Below are 20244 nucleotides of genomic sequence, written 5' to 3'. Positions count from 1 at the left end.
TCTGATCAGCACAAAAATAAACCACAAAAGCAGCACTTTTTTTTTTTTTTTTTTTTTTTTTTACAAATGATGCTAAATAATAAAGACATGAAAGCGAAGTTGACCCGTGTGATCCACGGAAAGAGGAGGAAGTTGATTCCCAGGTTCAGGTGATGTCAGACGTCCAAGAGGAGAAGGTGATGCAACATTGTTTGCTTAATTTCTACTCTGTTTCTCAACCTTTTTTGGGCCAGCGCCTCCCTAGCCTTTATCCAGGTCCCTCACTGCCCCCCACCAAAGAATTTGAAGGCTACTTTGTACTGACTATTATTTAATTATTAATGTTACTATCACTATTGTAGATGTTTTGATTTTTATGCTCGTTTCTGTATTTATCGTCAAAAATAATTTCCCAGAGAACAAAAAAGCCATGGGAATAGAAATTATTTTCACAGGCGTCTAAGAAAAATGCAATGAATGGACAGCCAATCAGAGTGTAAAAAATATTCTTATATTTTGTGCCATTTTCTAGTTGTTAAATATTCCACAAAATGATCAGATAAAAGATGAACAACATGCCAGTTTAAACTTTGAACTATTTGCAAAATGACTGAGCTCTGCAGCTTTAAAACATGGATAGAACCGTAACTACATTAATCATAACTCTTCTTCTCTTCAGTGTTTCTGTCGGTTTCTGGTGGTGCAGCTCTGTGCTGCCTTCAGGAGAATGGGACATCAGAGTATCATCCATAAAATTTCACCCACATGGCATTTAGTGTGCAAACCAGAGCTTTCAGTGGAAAAACAAAGTTCCAGATACTTTTAATGCCATACAAATATGAGACAGAAACATGGATTATATTTTTATATAGATCTGTCTATTGATTTATAGATTAATAGTTTTACTGGACAGAAATTACAAAGAACAAATCTGGTTCTTAATCAAATCCTAATGAGTCAAATTGAAAGTGTCATGGAGTCATCACCCTCATGACAATAACACTGACATGAAAAATAATATTGAAGAAATAAATATATCAAATCTAATTAAAAACATAAATAAGTGATCAGTTATTTACTGTTATGGTCTGAAAGATATATTTATTCTCAGTACTAGATATGGTCTCAACAAACCCATGGCACTTCAATAATATTATTTTACCTTTTATCTGGAAATAGTGTCTGTTTATTCTTGCCATACAATCCTCTGTATTAATTATTGCTCAAAAGGTCTTGCCATACCAGTTTTTTCCTCTGTATTTACTTTAGTTTCTTAGTTTATTCTTCCATTTGTTCTTCATTCATTTCCATTTAGTTTTCTTTGATTAATATTATCCTCTCTTGGTTTATTGCTATGTCCACTTTAGTTTCTTTCCTGTTGCTAGATTTATTTTATCATTTATTGACCATCATTAATCTTCACTCATCACCTGCTGCGCCGCATAATCGTCATGTTTCACATCAGGTGTTGATTTTTTTCACTGTTCAGCGTTGGATTCTCTGTTTTTATGCCATAATTCACATCTAGTTCGTCGCTCCGTTTTATATCCCGCTTCTCCTGTTTCAGAGTTTTGTGCAATGTGCGCGTCGTTTTTTTTAACCCCCTAAGGTGCACAGCGTTCGTGAAGCCTATCGATGGGGAAAAGCCAGACTGACATAAACCTTATAAAACAACTGAAACAATTTTGGTATTCTGATTATTGAAATTTAAAAGTGCTGTGGTACCGTTGTTTTATCACACCCGTTTCATACCAAATTTTTTTCCTGTGAGGGCCACATAACTTTTCCCTTCTCTGGTGGGGGGCCCGGCTGGAAATTGTTGACGGGGGGGTGTTATGCCCAGAAACGCATGCCTGCCCAAAATTGCATCCCCTCTCGCGGGAGCGCGCATCGCTCTGTTCTCTCACATATTGATGAGAAAACGGACTGAAATATGGCCGAAGAGGAAATTTTAAAGATATTTGTAACATTATCACGTTTCTTAACCATGTAATCCCTAAAATGGTGGGTTTTATTTTGCAGATTACTTGAAATAAATACGGTTTTTACACCTTTATTGACACATATGAGTCGAACTTTTTTTCAGCCCGTGTCTGTTGAAAACGTTCTCCGCAAATGGTTTGAAATTCTCTGTTTTGGATTATTTTTGGTGTCTTTCCATAAATATCTGTAATAACTCACATCATGATTATAATAAGAGTAACCAATAAATTATGGTTATTATAAAATTATAAGTGAATGCTAAATCAGAGAAACTAAATGTTATAAATGTGATTTTGACATTGAACTTGAAATGGTGTAAAATGTGTAACTGTAACTAAAGATCACTGATGTTGTGTTGGAGGTAGATGGTAGGTGAAAGGTCAGGGGAAAAGAGGAACCGAAAGGAGAGCAGAGGTAACCAAGACATTAGGTCATTAGAACAGACATCATGTCTCCAAGATGGTGATGGATATGAGATCATCTGTCCTAGCAGTCAGTACAGAGGAAACAGGAAGTGAGATTTTTGAGATGCATGAAGGAAACAGGTGCAGAGGGCAAACAGAGAACTTCAGAAAGTACAGCTCCAAGGGAACAAGGAAGTTCGTCTGAAGGTTGAGGCCAACCAAAAGGCAGTTGACGTCAAGGAAAAACGCACGTGAGGAAAGAAAGTGTGTGGCTGCTGATAAGAATAAAAATCACCAGACAGGAGGATCGGGGTTCTTTGTTCCGCGGTGTTCGAGTCGAGCGCACATGGAGATGCAGAATCAATGGAGGGCTGCGTGATGATACCCCGGGACGACTACTCGCTGCACAAGAAAGGAACAAGATCCGTCTACCCACAACCCGGGATTCTTATTCGACTGCGGCCCTGCACTCAACCCAAAGGATTTTAACGATGCTACAGTGGACATGGGGAATAGTCAAAGATCTTTTGTGGATAAAGAACTGAGTTCGTTGAGGATTCTCACCAGTTCAACTTTGGATCTATTCTAAAAGGATTCTGCCAAGACAAAGACAGGACTCCATCCATGGACGTTAAAGTTTTCTGCTGCCAAAGATCAACTCTGCATCTGGGTTCGAGTGAAAACTGCCTCCCAAAGTCTCTATTTAGATCAGGACACAGTGTAGGGTTAGAAGTAATAGTAATTTCTAAAAATTCTTAAAAGTATCAATTTCGGACTTCCGCTTCCGACATGCCTAAGTAAAGACGCTTGTAGACCGCGCTCTGACCGAGATAACTCCTAATTTGCCTGCTGCAAAAATATAAATCCACTTATACATCCAAAAAACATTATTATAATGACTTCGACACAAAAGACTACAAGAAGAGAACCAAAGACGGGGAAAGGCGATGACACGAAGATGACACAAAAGCAGCTAACGCTAGATGCTAGCTTAGCTCAGAACGACACCGGGAACGAAATGTTAATGCTAACGGAACTTCGCAAATTTCGAGAAGAGTCTGGAATTGCACAACGAGACATCTTAGAATCTCAAGTTCGGATGGAGGCGACAATTAGGGAAATAAAAAAGAGAATCGACACATTGGAGGAGAGACTGAACACAGCGGAAAAGAGAGTGAGTAACACAGAAGACCGAGGCATCCAGCGAGAAAGAGTGTTAGCTTACCTACTTAAAAAAGACGCCAGATTAACTGCTAAACTGGATGATATAGAGAACAGAATGCGCAGAAACAATATAAGAGTGTACGGGATAAAGGAAGATTCAGAAGGAAAAGAGATGATCCCGTTTATTACTGATTTTTTAAAATCTGCGCTGAAGCTACCTGAAGGATCGGACATTTGCATTGAGAGAGCTCACAGAGCTACAGCTCCGAAGCCGAAACCAGCAACTCCACCGAGATCCATAATAGTTCGCTTTTTGGATTTCAACGTTAAACAGATGGTACTGCAGCATGCGTGGAAGCAGCGGGACGTGGAGTTTCAGGGGAACAAGGTTTACTTTGACCAGGACTACTCCACCGAGGTGCAGAGAAAGCGAAAACAAGTCCGTGAAGTGATCAAAAAATTGAAGGAGCGCAACATCAAGGCACAATCACCATACCCGGCTCAACTGAGACTGTTTTTGGATAAGGGTGTCAAGACCTTCCCCTCTTTACTGGAGGCTCAATCCACTCTGAAGGAACTCGGGATTCCTGTAGAGGTTGATGAGCGGGACATTTTGGAGAGAGAATTACTATGCAACAAGTGGCAGACCAAGGGGAGACGTGAGAAGGCTGATCCAAATCTGGACACCACCGACATCAGGGCCATATTAGACTCTGTTGACCAACACAAGGAGGGTTGAGACGGTGACGTTCACCTGGATCAGCTCCAGTTTAGAAACAATATATTGTAACCAAAGGTGGAATATCTAAGAATATATATAAGGACATGCAGGTATAATATTAATATTTCTAGAGTATAGGTTGGCGTGTATGCGGTGAGTATTTTATTTCTTTTTCTTTAACTGGGCATTTAACGCAGCAGAATAGGGGACTATGTGGACTGCTGCCTACACACTATGTGTACCCCGCCCAGGGAGATCACCCTCCCTGTCCATCTTACATCAGGAGTGTGCTGCCTGTGTTAGCCAAGAGGGCAGCACATGGAATAATTGGAAGTTCTATGAAGATGAAGATCTGTTTTCCTGTTCATTTTGTTCATTGTTTCTCAACGAGCTGATTTTGATTGCTAATTACATCTGCAAAGGTATCAATATTCTATTGAAGGGAAGTAAAATATTTTTCGTTTTTACATAATTATGACGACTTTGAAAATCGTTACCTACAATATTAATGGAGTAAATCACGCTATCAAGAGGAAAAAAATCCTAACACAACTAAAAAGGTTGAATTGCACAGTTGGGCTTTTGCAAGAAACTCATTTAAATGAGGCAGAACATGCTAAATTAAAGAGAGACTGGGTGGGACAGATATTCAGTGCATCCTATCAAAACTATAAAAAAAGGGGAGTAGCAATATTGTGTCATAAATCTTTATGCTTTGTAGCAGAAAATGTAATCAAAGATAAAGAAGGCCGCTGGATAATGGTGGTTCGCTCGGCCGGAGGAACTACTCTAACAATTATGAATGTCTACGCCCCAAATGAGGATAATCCAGGTTTTTTTAAAGAGTTAGCCCAAATTTTAGCGGGACATTCAAAAGGAATAATTGTATTAGGTGGAGACTTTAATTGTGTCTTGAATCATTACATGGATAAATTTCCATTAGAGCAAAAATACCAATTATCAAAAACAAGGGCGCTTGGGAATCTATTAGAGGAGTTGGGGCTTGTTGATATATGGCGTACAAAGCATCCAAAGGTCAGAGATTATACTCACTTCTCAAAGGTTCACAAGAGTCATTCTAGAATTGACTTCTTTTGCGTTCCCAAACAAGAGGCCCATAGAGTAGAGGAATGTCATATTGAACCTCAAACTATTTCAGATCATGGATCGGTGATAATGTCTTTGAAGGTGGACCTGGAGAAACCTTTAAAGCTATGGAGATTGAATGTATCACTTTTAAATAACCCAGAGGCAGTCCAATATATAAAAAACGAACTTAATTTCTTTTTAGATACTAATGACAGGGACGAGATTTCTTCCTCTATCTTGTGGGACACAGCCAAAGCATACTTAAGGGGCAGAATTATTTCATTTTCTTCAAAAATTAAAAAAGATCGTGAGAAAAAACAAGAACATTTACGAGAACAAATTAGGAAACTTGAAACTGAACATAAAAGAACAAACAAGGATAATATATTACAGGACCTTAAAAAATGTAGACAAGATTTGAATGAGTTACTAACTTACAAAGCAGAGGGTGCTTTACGTTTTGCTAGCCAAAAATACTATGAACATGGAAACAAAGCAAGTAGACTTTTAGCATTTCAGCTAAGGAAGTCGCAGGCAAGTCGAACTGTTCAAAAAATTGCATGTCCATTATCCAAAAAACTAATATCCCAACCTAAAGAAATAGCAAATGCATTTTCAAAATATTACAAACAATTATATGATTCTGAGACCACTCCCAACAAAGCAGATAAAATCAAGCAATTTTTACAACAAATTAATCTTAATAAACTTGACGAGGAGGAGGCTAAAGCATTGGTGAGGACAATTACCGAAGAAGAAATTAAATCTGTTATAGGAAAGCTTAAAAATAATAAGTCACCTGGAGCAGATGGGTTCCCAGGAGAATTTTATAAATGCTTTCAGGCTGAGCTTACCCCACTCCTATGCAAAGTGTTTAATTATGCTTTACGATCCAAAGACCCACCTAAAACATGGGCGGAAGCAATCATCTCGGTCATACACAAAGAAGGTAAAGACCCCACACAATGTGCCTCTTATAGACCAATAAGTTTGCTATGTAATGACGTCAAAATTTTAAGTGCCATTTTGGCCAAAAGACTACAAAAGATCATTAACAAACTCATTAATCCCGATCAGACGGGCTTTATACCCAACAGAATCGGAATAAATAATATCAGACGTACCCTAAATATAATTTCAGTTGGCCAACAAAACCCACACCCATCAATGCTTCTCGGCCTGGATGCCGAGAAAGCATTTGATCGGGTGGATTGGATGTTCCTGAAGCAGGTCTTATTGGAGATGGGTTTTGATGAAAATTTTATTAGCTGGTTTGAAGTACTGTATTCCAATCCAACTTCTAGGGTACGTGTTAATGGCTGCATGTCAGGAAGTTTCCCCTTAAAAAGGGGAACACGCCAGGGATGCTGCCTTTCACCTATTCTGTTTGCTATCAGTATAGAACCTTTAGCAGAGCTAATTAGGACGGACTCATCAATCCTAGGTATACCAGATAAAATTAGGACCCACAAACTGTCACTGTATGCTGATGATGTCATACTGTATATTAGAGACCCAATAATTTCTATACCAAATATTTTAAAATGTTTGAAAGACTTCAGTGTAGTCTCAGGATACAAAGTAAATGAATCAAAATCAGAGGCCATGATGATAAGAGGGACCTGGCCCTCAGAATTATCTAAATTAGTGAGTTTCAATTGGTCACCTAACGGATTTCGATATCTGGGAATCAATATTACCACAGATGTTTCTAAATTATACAAAGCAAACTATGGGAAGTTATTGGATCAAATTCAAAAGGACTTAGAAAGATGGGAAATTTTACCGCTTTCCTTTTTTGGAAGGATTGAAACAGTCAAAATGAATATTCTCCCCAGGTTGTTGTATTTGTTTATGTCCCTTCCTATTTGGATTCCAACAACAAGATTTAAAAAAATGCAAAAAATGATCTCTAACTTTATTTGGCAGAAGAGAAAGGCCAGAATAAAATTTACACAGCTGACCAGCGGTAAGCCTTATGGAGGTCTTAACTTACCGAATTTAAAATTATACTATTGTGCAGCACAATTGTATGCAACTGTAGAGTGGCTAATACAAAATAAAGAAACAACATGGCTGACATTGGAACAAAGCGCATGCCCTAAATTTTCATTACAGGCCCTTGCATTTTGCTCAACTGAAACTTGGAATAAGTATGAAATTACAAATACATGGATGAAAACCACACAAAAGACTTTAAGCATGATTAGAAAAAATATGAAAGCTCCTCAATCTATATCTAGGGCTTTAAAAATTTCAGATATAATAGACTTTTTACCAGGGCAACAGGATTCAGGATTTCGAACCTGGCAAAACAAGAATCTAATTTTTATCAATGACTTCTTTGAAGGGGAGATTCTGAAATCATTTAGTCAGATTAAAGAGAAGTATGGGTTGGGTGCATCTGATTTTTATAGATATTTGCAGCTGAGAAGTTACCTAATGTCCCATACTGAATGGTCTCGTCTTAAATCACAACCTACTGATTTAGAAATGTTCTTCATAAAGATCTCCAAAGAGAAAAAATCTGATAAAACTGTGTCAAATCTATACAAATGTTTACAGTCAGGTATGTCGGAGGAGCCTCCTGGGATAAAGGATAGGTGGGAGCTAGAAATGAATGTTGTAATTGAGGATGAGGAGTGGGAGCAAGTGTGTGAAAATGGGCATAAATTGACTAACAGTCCAATTTGGAAAGAATTTTATTGGAAAGTAATCGTTAGATATTTCAGAACACCATTTATTATTTCAAAATTTGATCAGTCTAAATCAAATTTGTGTTGGAGACAATGTGGACTAGTTGGAGATCATACTCATATCTTTTGGAATTGTCCAAAGATTAGAATGTTTTGGGAAGGAATTAGAAAGGAAATTTCAAATATTTTACACATTTATATTGAGTGGAACCCCTTGGTCTTTGTTTTGGGAGTACCCCCAAGTAATTTATTAAGTAAAGAAAAACGATATTTGTTTGGAATCCTTGTACTTGTAGCCAAAAAAATGGTAACAGTATGTTGGTACAAGCCTTTACCCCCTACTATAAATCAATGGAAAGAAAGACTTGTGAGCGTTTATACAATGGAGAAAATAACAGCAAAATTAAACATGTCCACTGATTTATTTAAGAAAAGGTGGAACCCTTTGATAACATATTTCCATTTAGTATTGTAGCAAGTAAGATACAACATATGTCTTTCAAAATTTTCCCTTTATTTCATATCTCATGTTTGTAATCCATATGTAACCTGTTTTATATCCCACTGATCAGGGGAGAGAAGACTCCCTGGAATTTCAGCTCGTCGAATCGTTCGAATATTATTGTTCAACTAATTTGTTTGGTTGTACTGGAAATTGATGTATGTGACTTAAGGTGTTAATCATTGACTATGAATGCAAAACTAATAAAATAAAGTCTTTGTTCAAAAAAAAAAAAAAAGTATCAATTTCCTAATCTTTTATTGAAATGCTGTATGTCTTTTTTCCTTTGCTAAAGCTTGCTAATAAAAATACTAAAGTCTAATTTGATGTGGACAGTTAAATTAATTGAGTCAACTAAATTTAATTCTTCTGATCAGTGTAAAATCAATGTTAATGGTCCTAGTAACTTAGGGTGGCTTCGTACGTTCTTTAGTTCAGATAAATAATGACCCTGGGACTTATTCCTAGTCGCTAAAATGATCTAAGCTGTAACAAGTGCACATTAATATCAGGGAAAGAGCTGCCGTGAACAGAAGTGGTTTATGAGCTCGGACACCGGCGAGGCTGCTCCGATGTCTGAATCATAGACTGAAGCGGGTCATAACGTCTGGATGAAGGTAGTTAGAGCTTAGACGAATCTTTCTCGCTCCCAGCTTTAACAAAAGTTCTCTATATTCTTATTTGCGGTAATACCCAGGAATTAGAGGCTTTTCGGACCCGTGAGATGGAGAGCTGGTCAGTAGTCAGTCCGCTGGAGTTTGGGAGGAGTTAAGGGCGTGGCTGAGTACTGTGGATTAACAATATAAGTCAGAGGTTCCCAAACTGTGGGGCGTACCCCCTAGGGGGGGGGCGCCGTGTCATTGCAGGGGGGGCGCGGGAAGCCGTCTGGATGAAAACAAAACAAAACATGAACACTGTATGCGCTGGGTTTTTACCTTAGAATGGCCAACTCTCTGTTATTCCTATGTCAATTTGATACAGTAGAGGCTTCCACACTTCCCATATTTGTGTCCTCTGTCACTTTTATCAGCAGTTAAAACTGTTTAATCTGTTGTTAACATGTTGTAACCTGTTTTTCCGAGCTGCCTTTAAACGCAACGTGAGCGCTACGACGCTCGCGCTGGGTTTCCACCTGTGAAGGAGACCTGCTGCTGCTGTGCGGAGCTACGTAGGTTTGTGTTAGAATCACGGCAGCAAACCAGCAAAACGCAAAGAACTTTTCACAGTTTTTCCCTCCAAACTAACCGACTGAGTTGAGTAAAGCTGTTGGATGCAGGTAATGTTAGCTAAAAGATGACTAGCTAATGTTAGCTAAAAGATGACTAGCTAATGTTAGCTAAAAGATGACTAGCTAATATCAATACAGAACCTTAAGCTTAACAAGTACCTTGGAGGCTACCGATGTTGGTGTCTATTTTCAGCTACGTACATTCATTTTGCCCCCAAAAAAGTCGATGCCCCCCGCCCCCCAGTGACACGCGTCGTTTCAACCAGACAGCCATTTGTAATCCATAGGGGGGGCGCAGAAGAAAAAGTTTGGGAACCACTGATATAAGTGATGTCAGTATTTAGTTTAGTTATTTATTTTAGTTTCCTTGTTAATTTTTGCATTTTATTCTTGGTGCAATTCTATTTAGTTTTCTTAAATCAGTTTTGGCTTTTCTAGGTTTATTGTTGTTTTCTCTTTAGTTTCTCTCCTGTTATTAATCTCCTTCCAGTTTTATTATTTTCACACTAAAACTTGGTTTCTTACTTTAATTGTTGTATTTTGCAGAGAGGATTCTGTAGAAAACCACAGAGCTCCTTCACTCCAGAACCTTCCAGGTAGGTTTCTCTCAGCTCCAGTTCTGTCAGATGGGTCGGGTTGGACTTCAGAGCCGAGAACAGAGAAGTCCAGCTGGTCTCTGACAAATTGCATCTGAACAATCTGAATAAAAATAAAATATGTGAGCTGAGGCCAACAGGATGCAGGTTAAAAGTGAAATATCAACAAAAAAGTAATAAAATATAGAAAATTAACTGATTTAAACCGATCTGGTGCTTGAAAAGTGTAAAGATACAATCCTCCAATCAAATCAGAGCAGAGATCTTTGATGTTAGGAATACTGAATGATGATTGGCTGATACAACTGACCAAACAGCAAAGATCATCTACATAACAGGATGAACACTCTGAAAGAAATGTAGATTTTATTTCAGATTTAGAAATTATTCTGCTCAGGATGCATTTTTTAATAATTTCAAAAGTTGAACTTAAATAAGTTTTGATTCATGAACATTTTTTTTTTCAGATTTATTTATTATTTTTTTTGCTCTAATGAACTCATCAGAGGGCCCGAAGCCGACTTTGGGCCAGAAATTGTCCAAGCGTCACCCAGTTGATCAGCCCTGCTCTAGATGGTCTCAGTCTGGGTCAGTAGGACCCAAACATGGAGACGACTGCTGGGTGGACAGATGTCCAAAAGACAATAATGTTCACGGAAAGTAGAGTGCAAGGAAAAACTGGTGATGAAAATGAGCACCAACACCAGGGATAACTGCAGCCTTGACAGGATTGTCTTGGGGAGCTGGACCAGGAGTGACTGAGGCTGGAGTCAGAATATCTGGATCCACTACGCTCAGATGGACCTGACACGGGCTAGCGTAGCCTTAGCTAGCATAGCCTTAGCTAGCATAGCCTTAGCTAGCATAGCCTTAGCTAGCACAGCCAGAGACCCAACTTGGTAACCGGATCAGAACCACTCAGTTTATTCATGAATGGCCTTGGGTTCTTCTTAAAGCTGCTGAAAGCCAATGGAGGCCATTATTTCCTAAGGAGACGTGACCTGATGAAGCTTCATCACAGAGACGAGGCTCCAACCGACTGACAGCTGTCAGACTGAAGAGGACGGTTCCTCTCTGACCCGGCCCAACAGAACCACAGCTTCAGGACAAAGTGAGGAACCTGCTGCTGCTGCAAACCTCACTGTCATTCAGTTCATCTAGATTTGCTTTTCTACAATCAGTCACTTCTTAGATGTTTCATTAATGATGATTTGAACTGGTCAGTGTTTGTGGCTCGAATGGAGGAAAACATTTCATTCTGGATGTAAAGATGAGAATCAGAAATAAAACAATCTGAATCTTTACCAACCAAACTGAAACATCTCCATCATTAATTAACTTCATTTGAATTATTTTACTCATTTTGTTCATCAGTCAAAAACATTTTAAAGTGAAAAAACTAAAAAAGAAAGTTAATTAATCTCAAAGTCTGAATTAATAAAATAATTAATTCATAAGGTAAAATGTTTTTTTAAATTTATTCTGACATTTAAACAGGTTGTGTTAAAAGAAAATATATTAACATAAATGTATTAAACTTAGATATCCATTGATATCAAAGTATCGACAAATGATTTTATTGGATGAATAGAGAAAACAAACCTCATCTTCTTCACTTTACTGACTGAACTCTCCAGGATCTCAAACAGAGGCTTCATATCAGAGTCTCCGCCTTCCTCTATGTTGATCTGATTTATTTCCAGTTCAGTCAGATCTGGGTTGAACTTGAGATCTGGGGCCACAACTTCACATTGAGCTTTGCGGAGAGTACAGCCATCAAGTCTGTGATGAGAGAAGAAATAAAGTTAGTTCTAAAAGTGGCAACCCTTTTAGAAAGAGGGACACATGTCTCTGCAGTGGTCTGTCCATCGTCTCAGAGGAACAAAGGTTTGGATGTCAGAAGAAATTGTTGCTAAACTCCTAAAGAGCTGAAGAGCAAAACCCCTGGAGGAGACGGAGCGTTTGGGTCCAGCAGCATCTTCATGGTGAAGCAGTGAAAGTTCTCCAGAACTAAAGAGGCTGGGATGTCTAAAGAGCTGAAGCTCATGTCTCTGCAGGTCTTCATGGAGGACAGCTAACAGCTTCAACAAAGGCTGCAGATGAGGAGTTTAACATTACAAATAAAGGTATAAAATAAAATCTCACTGAAAACATAAAGAAATGAAAAGTCCATTATTACTGTTATGGTCTGTAAAATACATTACAGTATTAGTTATGGTCTCAAATAACCTGCAACAATATTATTTTACCTTTTATTAGAAAAATAAAATCTCAGTTCTTGTCATATTTGTTCAGTCCCAGTTATCAATTATTGTTCATAATCCATCCATCCATTTTCTGTCACCCTTGTCCCTCAGTGGGGTCGGGAGGGGTGCTGGTGCCTCTCCAGCTCACGTTCCGGGCGAGAGGCGGGGTACATCCTGGACAGGTCGCCAGTCTGTCGCAGGGCAACACAGAGACACACAGGACAAACAACCATGCACACACACACTCACACCTAGGGGCAATTTGGAAAGGCCAATTAACCTGACAGTCATGTTTTTGGACTGTGGGAGGAAACCGGAGAACCCGGAGAAAACCCACGCATGCACAGGGAGAACATGCAAACTCCATGCAGAAAGACCGGGGCCGGGAATCGAACCCAGAACCTTCTTGCTGCAAGGCGACTATTGTTCATAATGTTTTTCCATATAATTAATGTCAGTATTTAGTTTAGTTATTTAGTTATTTATTTTAGTTTCCTTGTTAATTTTTGCATTTTATTCTTGGTGCAATTCTATTTAGTTTTCTTAAATCAGTTTTGGCTTTTCTAGGTTTATTGTTGTTTTCTCTTTAGTTTCTCTCCTGTTATTAATCTCCTTCCAGTTTTATTATTTTCACACTAAAACTTGGTTTCTTACTTTAATTGTTGTATTTTGCAGAGAGGATTCTGTAGAAAACCACAGAGCTCCTTCACTCCAGAACCTTCCAGGTAGGTTTCTCTCAGCTCCAGTTCTGTCAGATGGGTCGGGTTGGACTTCAGAGCCGAGAACAGAGAAGTCCAGCTGGTCTCTGACAAATTGCATCTGAACAATCTGAATAAAAATAAAATATGTGAGCTGAGGCCAACAGGATGCAGGTTAAAAGTGAAATATCAACAAAAAAGTAATAAAATATAGAAAATTAACTGATTTAAACCGATCTGGCGCTTGAAAAGTGTAAAGATACAATCCTCCAATCAAATCAGAGCAGAGATCTTTGATGTTAGGAATACTGAATGATGATTGGCTGATACAACTGACCAAACAGCAAAGATCATCTACATAACAGGATGAACACTCTGAAAGAAATGTAGATTTTATTTCAGATTTAGAAATTATTCTGCTCAGGATGCATTTTTTAATAATTTCAAAAGTTGAACTTAAATAAGTTTTGATTCATGAACATTTTTTTTTTCAGATTTATTTATTATTTTTTTTGCTCTAATGAACTCATCAGAGGGCCCGAAGCCGACTTTGGGCCAGAAATTGTCCAAGCGTCACCCAGTTGATCAGCCCTGCTCTAGATGGTCTCAGTCTGGGTCAGTAGGACCCAAACATGGAGACGACTGCTGGGTGGACAGATGTCCAAAAGACAATAATGTTCACGGAAAGTAGAGTGCAAGGAAAAACTGGTGATGAAAATGAGCACCAACACCAGGGATAACTGCAGCCTTGACAGGATTGTCTTGGGGAGCTGGACCAGGAGTGACTGAGGCTGGAGTCAGAATATCTAGATCCACTACGCTCAGATGGACCTGACACGGGCTAGCGTAGCCTTAGCTAGCGTAGCCTTAGCTAGCATAGCCTTAGCTAGCACAGCCAGAGACCCAACTTGGTAACCGGATCAGAACAACTCAGTTTATTCATGAATGGCCTTGGGTTCTTCTTAAAGCTGCTGAAAGCCAATGGAGGCCATTATTTCCTAAGGAGACGTGACCTGATGAAGCTTCATCACAGAGACGAGGCTCCAACCGACTGACAGCTGTCAGACTGAAGAGGGCGGTTCCTCTCTGACCCGGCCCAACAGAACCACAGCTTCAGGACAAAGTGAGGAACCTGCTGCTGCTGCAAACCTCACTGTCATTCAGCTCATCTAGATTTGCTTTTCTACAATCAGTCACTTCTTAGATGTTTCATTAATGATGATTTGAACTGGTCAGTGTTTGTGGCTCGACTGGAGGAAAACATTTCATTCTGGATGTAAAGATGAGAATCAGAAATAAAACAATCTGAATCTTTTCCAACCAAACTGAAACATCTCCATCGTTAATTAACTTCATTTGAATTATTTTACTCATTTTGTTTATCAGTCAAAAACATTTTAAAATGATTAAAACTGAAAAACAAAGTTCAATAACCTCAAAATCTGAAATAAGAAAAATAATTCATTTATAAAGTAAAAGGGTTTTAAGATTTTATTCTGACAATTAAACAGGTTTTTTTTTATAATATTACAATTAAATTATTAATTATACTAAGAATTAAAGTGTCAGTGAGTGATTTTATTGTTTAAATAGAGAAAACAAACCCCAGTTTCTTCACTTTACTGACTGAACTCCCCAGGATCTCAAGCAGATTCTTCATATCAGAATCTCCAATGGTTTCACCAATCACTGTTCCCAGTTGGATCTCACTTATTTCCAGTTCAGTCAGATCTGGGTTGGACTTCAGAGCTGAAACCAAAACTTCACATTCAGCCTTATCGAGCGAACAGCCACCAAGTCTGTGATGAGAGAAAAAATAAATTCAGTTCTAATGAAATCAATCTGGATCATAAACAGATAAAATATGATAACAGTGATGTCATCATGATGTCATCATCTGATCAACATGTGATCTTCAGTTTACTGAGTTTGACCCAACAGAGAGTCTGTGCAGTTCCTGACTAAAGTCCAGGTTCTGGTTCTGGTTCTGGTCCAGGCTTCATGTCCTCAGACCTTCAGCTCAGTCAGATGTTGAAGATCTTCTATCATCTGTGAAGGAAAGTTCAGTTTCTCTGCAGCATCAGAGCCTCAAAGGAGCTGCAGCAGCTGATGAAGAGGCTGACTGAGCTGAATGAAGGAAACTACTGGAGATGATGGAGAGGAGGAGGAACTGCTCACAGCTCTGACAAGTCACACTGACTTGGACTAGACCGTTTGGCTCCTTGAGATCTTCCACCAAGCAGGAAGTGAGTTAGAAATGAAGTGAGCAGAGCAGGAAGTCCAGCCTGCTGTTGACCTCTGGCATCTCTGGGTTTGTTTAGCCCATATCTGCTGCTGCAGCATCTAGAATCCTCCTCATCATTAATAATAGTAGTATATTCTATAGAAACAAAGGTTTGGAAGTCAGAAGAAATTGTTGCTAAACTCCTAAAGAGCTGAAGAGCAAAACCCCTGGAGGAGACGGAGCGTTTGGGTCCAGCAGCATCTTCATGGTGAAGCAGTGAAAGTTCTCCAGAACTAAAGAGGCTGGGATGTCTAAAGAGCTGAAGCTCATGTCTCTGCAGGTCTTCATGGAGGACAGCTAACAGCTTCAACAAAGGCTGCAGATGAGGAGTTTAACATTACAAATAAAGGTATAAAATAAAATCTCACTGAAAACATAAAGAAATGAAAAGTCCATTATTACTGTTATGGTCTGTAAAATACATTACAGTATTAGTTATGGTCTCAAATAACCTGCAACAATATTATTTTACCTTTTATTAGAAAAATAAAATCTCAGTTCTTGTCATATTTGTTCAGTCCCAGTTATCAATTATTGTTCATAATGTTTTTCCAAATAATTAATGTCAGCATTTAGTTTAGTTATTTAGTTATTTATTTTAGTTTCCTTGTTAATTTTTGCATTTTATTCTTGGTGCAATTCTATTTAGTTTTCTTAAATCAGTTTTGGCTTTTCTAGGTTTATTGTTGTTTTCTCTTTAGTTTCTCTCCTGTTATTAATCTCCTTCCAGTTTTATTATTTTCACACTAAAACTTGGTTTCTTACTTTAATTGTTGTATTTTGCAGAGAGGATTCTGTAGAAAACCACAGAGCTCCTTCACTCCAGAACCTTCCAGGTAGGTTTCTCTCAGCTCCAGTTCTGTCAGATGGGTCGGGTTGGACTTCAGAGCCGAGAACAGAGAAGTCCAGCTGGTCTCTGACAAATTGCATCTGAACAATCTGAATAAAAATAAAATGTGTGAGCTGAGGCCAACAGGATGCAGGTTAAAAGTGAAATATCAACAAAAAAGTAATAAAATATAGAAAATTAACTGATTTAAACCGATCTGGCGCTTGAAAAGTGTAAAGATACAATCCTCCAATCAAATCAGAGCAGAGATCTTTGATGTTAGGAATACTGAATGATGATTGGCTGATACAACTGACCAAACAGCAAAGATCATCTACATAACAGGATGAACACTCTGAAAGAAATGTAGATTTTATTTCAGATTTAAAAATTATTCTGTTGTCATTGTTTTCTTCTATTGGATTTAAATAAAGATACAAACGGGATGTATTTTTTAATCATTTAAAAGGTTAAACTTAAGTTTTGTTTCATGAACATTTTTTCTGGAAAATAATTCAATTATCATGTAAAATGTCTTTGAGTGTTATTCTGACATTAAAAAGGTTGTGTTAAAAGAAAATATATTAACATTAAATTATTAACCTAAGATATTCATTGATATCAAAGTACCAATGAATGATTTTATTGGATAAATAGAGAAAACAAACCTCATCTTCTTCACTTTACTGACTGAACTCTCCAGGATCTCAAGCAGATTCTTCATATCAGAGTCTCCACCTCTATTTATGTTGATCTCACTTATTTCCAGTTCAGTCAGATCTGGGTTGGACTTCAGAGCTGAAGCCACAACTTCACATTCAGCCTTTTCAAGCCTACAGCCACCAAGTCTGTGATGAGAGAAGAAATAAATTCAGTTCTAATGAAATCAATCTGGATCATAAACAGATAAAATATGATAACAGTGATGTCATCATGATGTCATCATCTGATCAACATCTGGTCTTCAGTTTACTGAGTTTGACCCGACAGAGAGTCTGTGCAGCTCCTGACTAAAGTCCAGGTTCAGGTTCTGGTTCTGGTCCAGGCTTCATGTCCTCAGACCTTCAGCTCAGTCAGATGTTGAAGATTTTCTATCATCTGTGAAGGAAAGTTCAGTTTCTCTGCAGCATCAGAGCCTCAAAGGAGCTGCAGCAGCTGATGAAGAGGCTGACTGAGCTGAATGAAGGAAACTACTGATAGTGTTGTAGTCAAGACCACCTAATCTGAGACCGAGACAAGACCACGACCTGCGCCCCATCCTACATGACACAATAAAATGTGAAATATGATCAAAATTGCTTCTCAAATTGCTCTGATTCACATTCCCATAAAAACACAGATATTAAATACTTAGAGCTGAAATAAATTTTACCAATATTAAAAGTAGTCTTTGTTCTGCTTTGCTTCCATCTCTGTGCTACAATCTGTAATGGTCTCATGCCATCCCTAAAAAGCCCCTCGGTGTCGGGGCTGAAGCACGTAAAAATGCATCAACACGACGAATCTAATATGGCATAAAAACAATGCCATACTTGACGGAGTTTGGCTATATCGAGGCTCACCCCAGGTGAAAAAAAGTATACTTTAAGTATATTTCAAACATACTTACATTTGTGAAAGTACATTTAAAGTAAACTAAGTATTAAGTGTACAACCTAAAATACGTCTGAAGTATACTAAAAGTATATTTGTACCAATTTCGAAATTAGAACTTTAAACACACTTAAACATAATTTGCTGCCTTTTGTTTAGTTAAACTGGACCAGCAAGGTTTTGAAAACCCCACTAGAGCACCCCCTGGTGGATATTTTTGTTATATTGCTTTTGTGATGCTAAAAGAAAAAAAATAGATTAAAGATGGTGGAATGCAACACCAAACAGCTCCTGGAGTAGCTGATTATTGTCTTTATTTGTTGTGTTTCAGACAAGATTTGTTCGTAAGTATTTGTTAATTGTGAAAATACATTGTGAGAAACGCCCCTCCATCACCTCCCCCCATCAACAATGTCCGGCCCCCCACCAGAGTAGGGAAAAGTTATGTGGCCCTCACAGGAAAAAGTTTGGGGACCACTGTCTAATTAAATAAATATCAATGCATATAATGAAATAAAATAATAATAGCTTCTGCAGAGCATTACAAGAGCAAAGAACGGCTCTCAGTCCTATCTTCTTAATAAAGAGCCGTTCAGAAGAATCAGAACGTTCCTGAATGTCACATCACTATATTGCAGACTTTTTGTCACAGCATCGTGCCATACATGCAACACCTCAGTCAACACCTCTGCATAATAATTCAGTGCAGTGATTGATAACTTTTTCCATCACAAATGCTTATGTGTCTATACAGCTAGCTTTGCTAACATCACGTCAGCGGAGCTTACCTTTCTTTGAGCTACTTTTCTAAGTGACCAAAAAAGTTAGACGCTGTCCCCACCGTCTGTGAAAGTGATTCGCTGCTTAATTAGCTGTCGCCATCAGATTTCTTCTGATTTATGTAACGCAATTCTATTACTGACTATCAAACAGACATCTGCTGCTCAGAGAAAATTACTGTGCATATCTTGGAGCATCGCGTGCGAGCAAGAAGAGGGCGGTAACAGAAACATGTAAGTAAGTAAGTAAGCAAGTGACGTTTTTGCTTTTGCATCCAGTGAAAACAAATGTTAACAAATAAACTGGACAGTATGCTGTAAGTTCAGTGATATTCCCACACTTGCGGTTTTGACTGGCCTTGAAATAAAATCCCAAGTCATCAGCGCCCGAGACCGAGACAAGACTGAGACAAGACCAAGATCATCAAAAAGTGGACTCGAGACTGGTTTCAAATACTACCAACACTAGGGTTGCCACCTTTCAGAAATCAAAATAAGGGACGCCCACCACAGCACATCGTCCTACTCTCATGGGTTGGGATGTCAGCTGCAGTGATAGATAATATTTTATGGCAGTGTTTTTTGTCTTTAAAAAGTGATCCATAGAGCAATCATTCATGCATAGAGGTTGGTTAGTGGTCCTCAAAGCCCGGGCCGTGGACCGGTACCGGTCCGTGGACCAATTGGTACCGGGCCGCAATAAATAATTAAATATTTCCGTTTTACGTATTATTTGAGTCTGGAGGATCTTTTATTTTGAAAATTCTTTAACCCGATTGTCTCGGTTACTTGCGTGCCAACACTGAGCCCACAAGCAACAAAATGAGTGTAGTGGTATAGAAATACATAATTCCACACAAATAGTTTCCAGGTGAGAAGTTCCGGTTCTTAAGGTGGGCGTGGTGTATATAAGGGAGCTGCAGCGTTCATTCAGGCATGTGTTGTCTTTGTCCTCCCACTGTGTGGCTCGCGTCCTGTGAGCTCTGGCAGCGTAAAGCAACAAATCGCTGGCTGGTGCATGTTGTGCTGGTTTCCTGGTAGTAGGTGTTCTCTCTTCCTGCACTTTAGCTGATCTTGGTCAGAAAATATAAATTGAAGTGTGATCGTAGGTAAAACGCCACTGCGCTGCGTTCATTCTGCGGGTGTGTGCGCGTGCGTTTGTGTGGATAGCCAGGTAAGAAATTACCGCTCATCTAAGCTCCAGTTTGTTCCAGTTTTATTTAAAATGGTGACTAATTAATTTTCGCAGGTTCCACACAGTTGGACAATTGTTGCTCTGCTTTGTCTTCATTCATCTCCCTGATTTCTGCACAATCGTTTTAAAGTTGGACTGCAGTGGCGTCATCCGCCTTCATTGAAGTGGTGTTTGGGGTGTGGCATCAGCGAGCCCATTTCGACTCCTTCTGTGGCGTGGCAAGAGGGCCACGCCTGGTCCTGATGTTTTAACTTGTAT

At 38.7% G+C, this 20244-nt stretch overlaps 1 long non-coding RNA gene across 1 annotated transcript in view; it reads right to left on the bottom strand.

Annotated features, from left to right (window-relative positions):
* The window catches only part of LOC148160604 (uncharacterized), a 121111-nt gene that overhangs the window by 64670 nt on the left and 36197 nt on the right, over window positions 1-20244 (bottom strand). The gene's annotated exons all lie outside the window — the stretch shown is intronic.

This window comes from Poecilia mexicana, unplaced genomic scaffold (assembly GCF_051168715.1).
Source record: "Poecilia mexicana isolate PSO_F unplaced genomic scaffold, ASM5116871v1 scaffold_2, whole genome shotgun sequence".
In the NCBI taxonomy this organism is placed as follows: Eukaryota; Metazoa; Chordata; class Actinopteri; order Cyprinodontiformes; family Poeciliidae; genus Poecilia; species Poecilia mexicana.
This window is presented reverse-complemented; position numbering and strand designations above follow the sequence as displayed.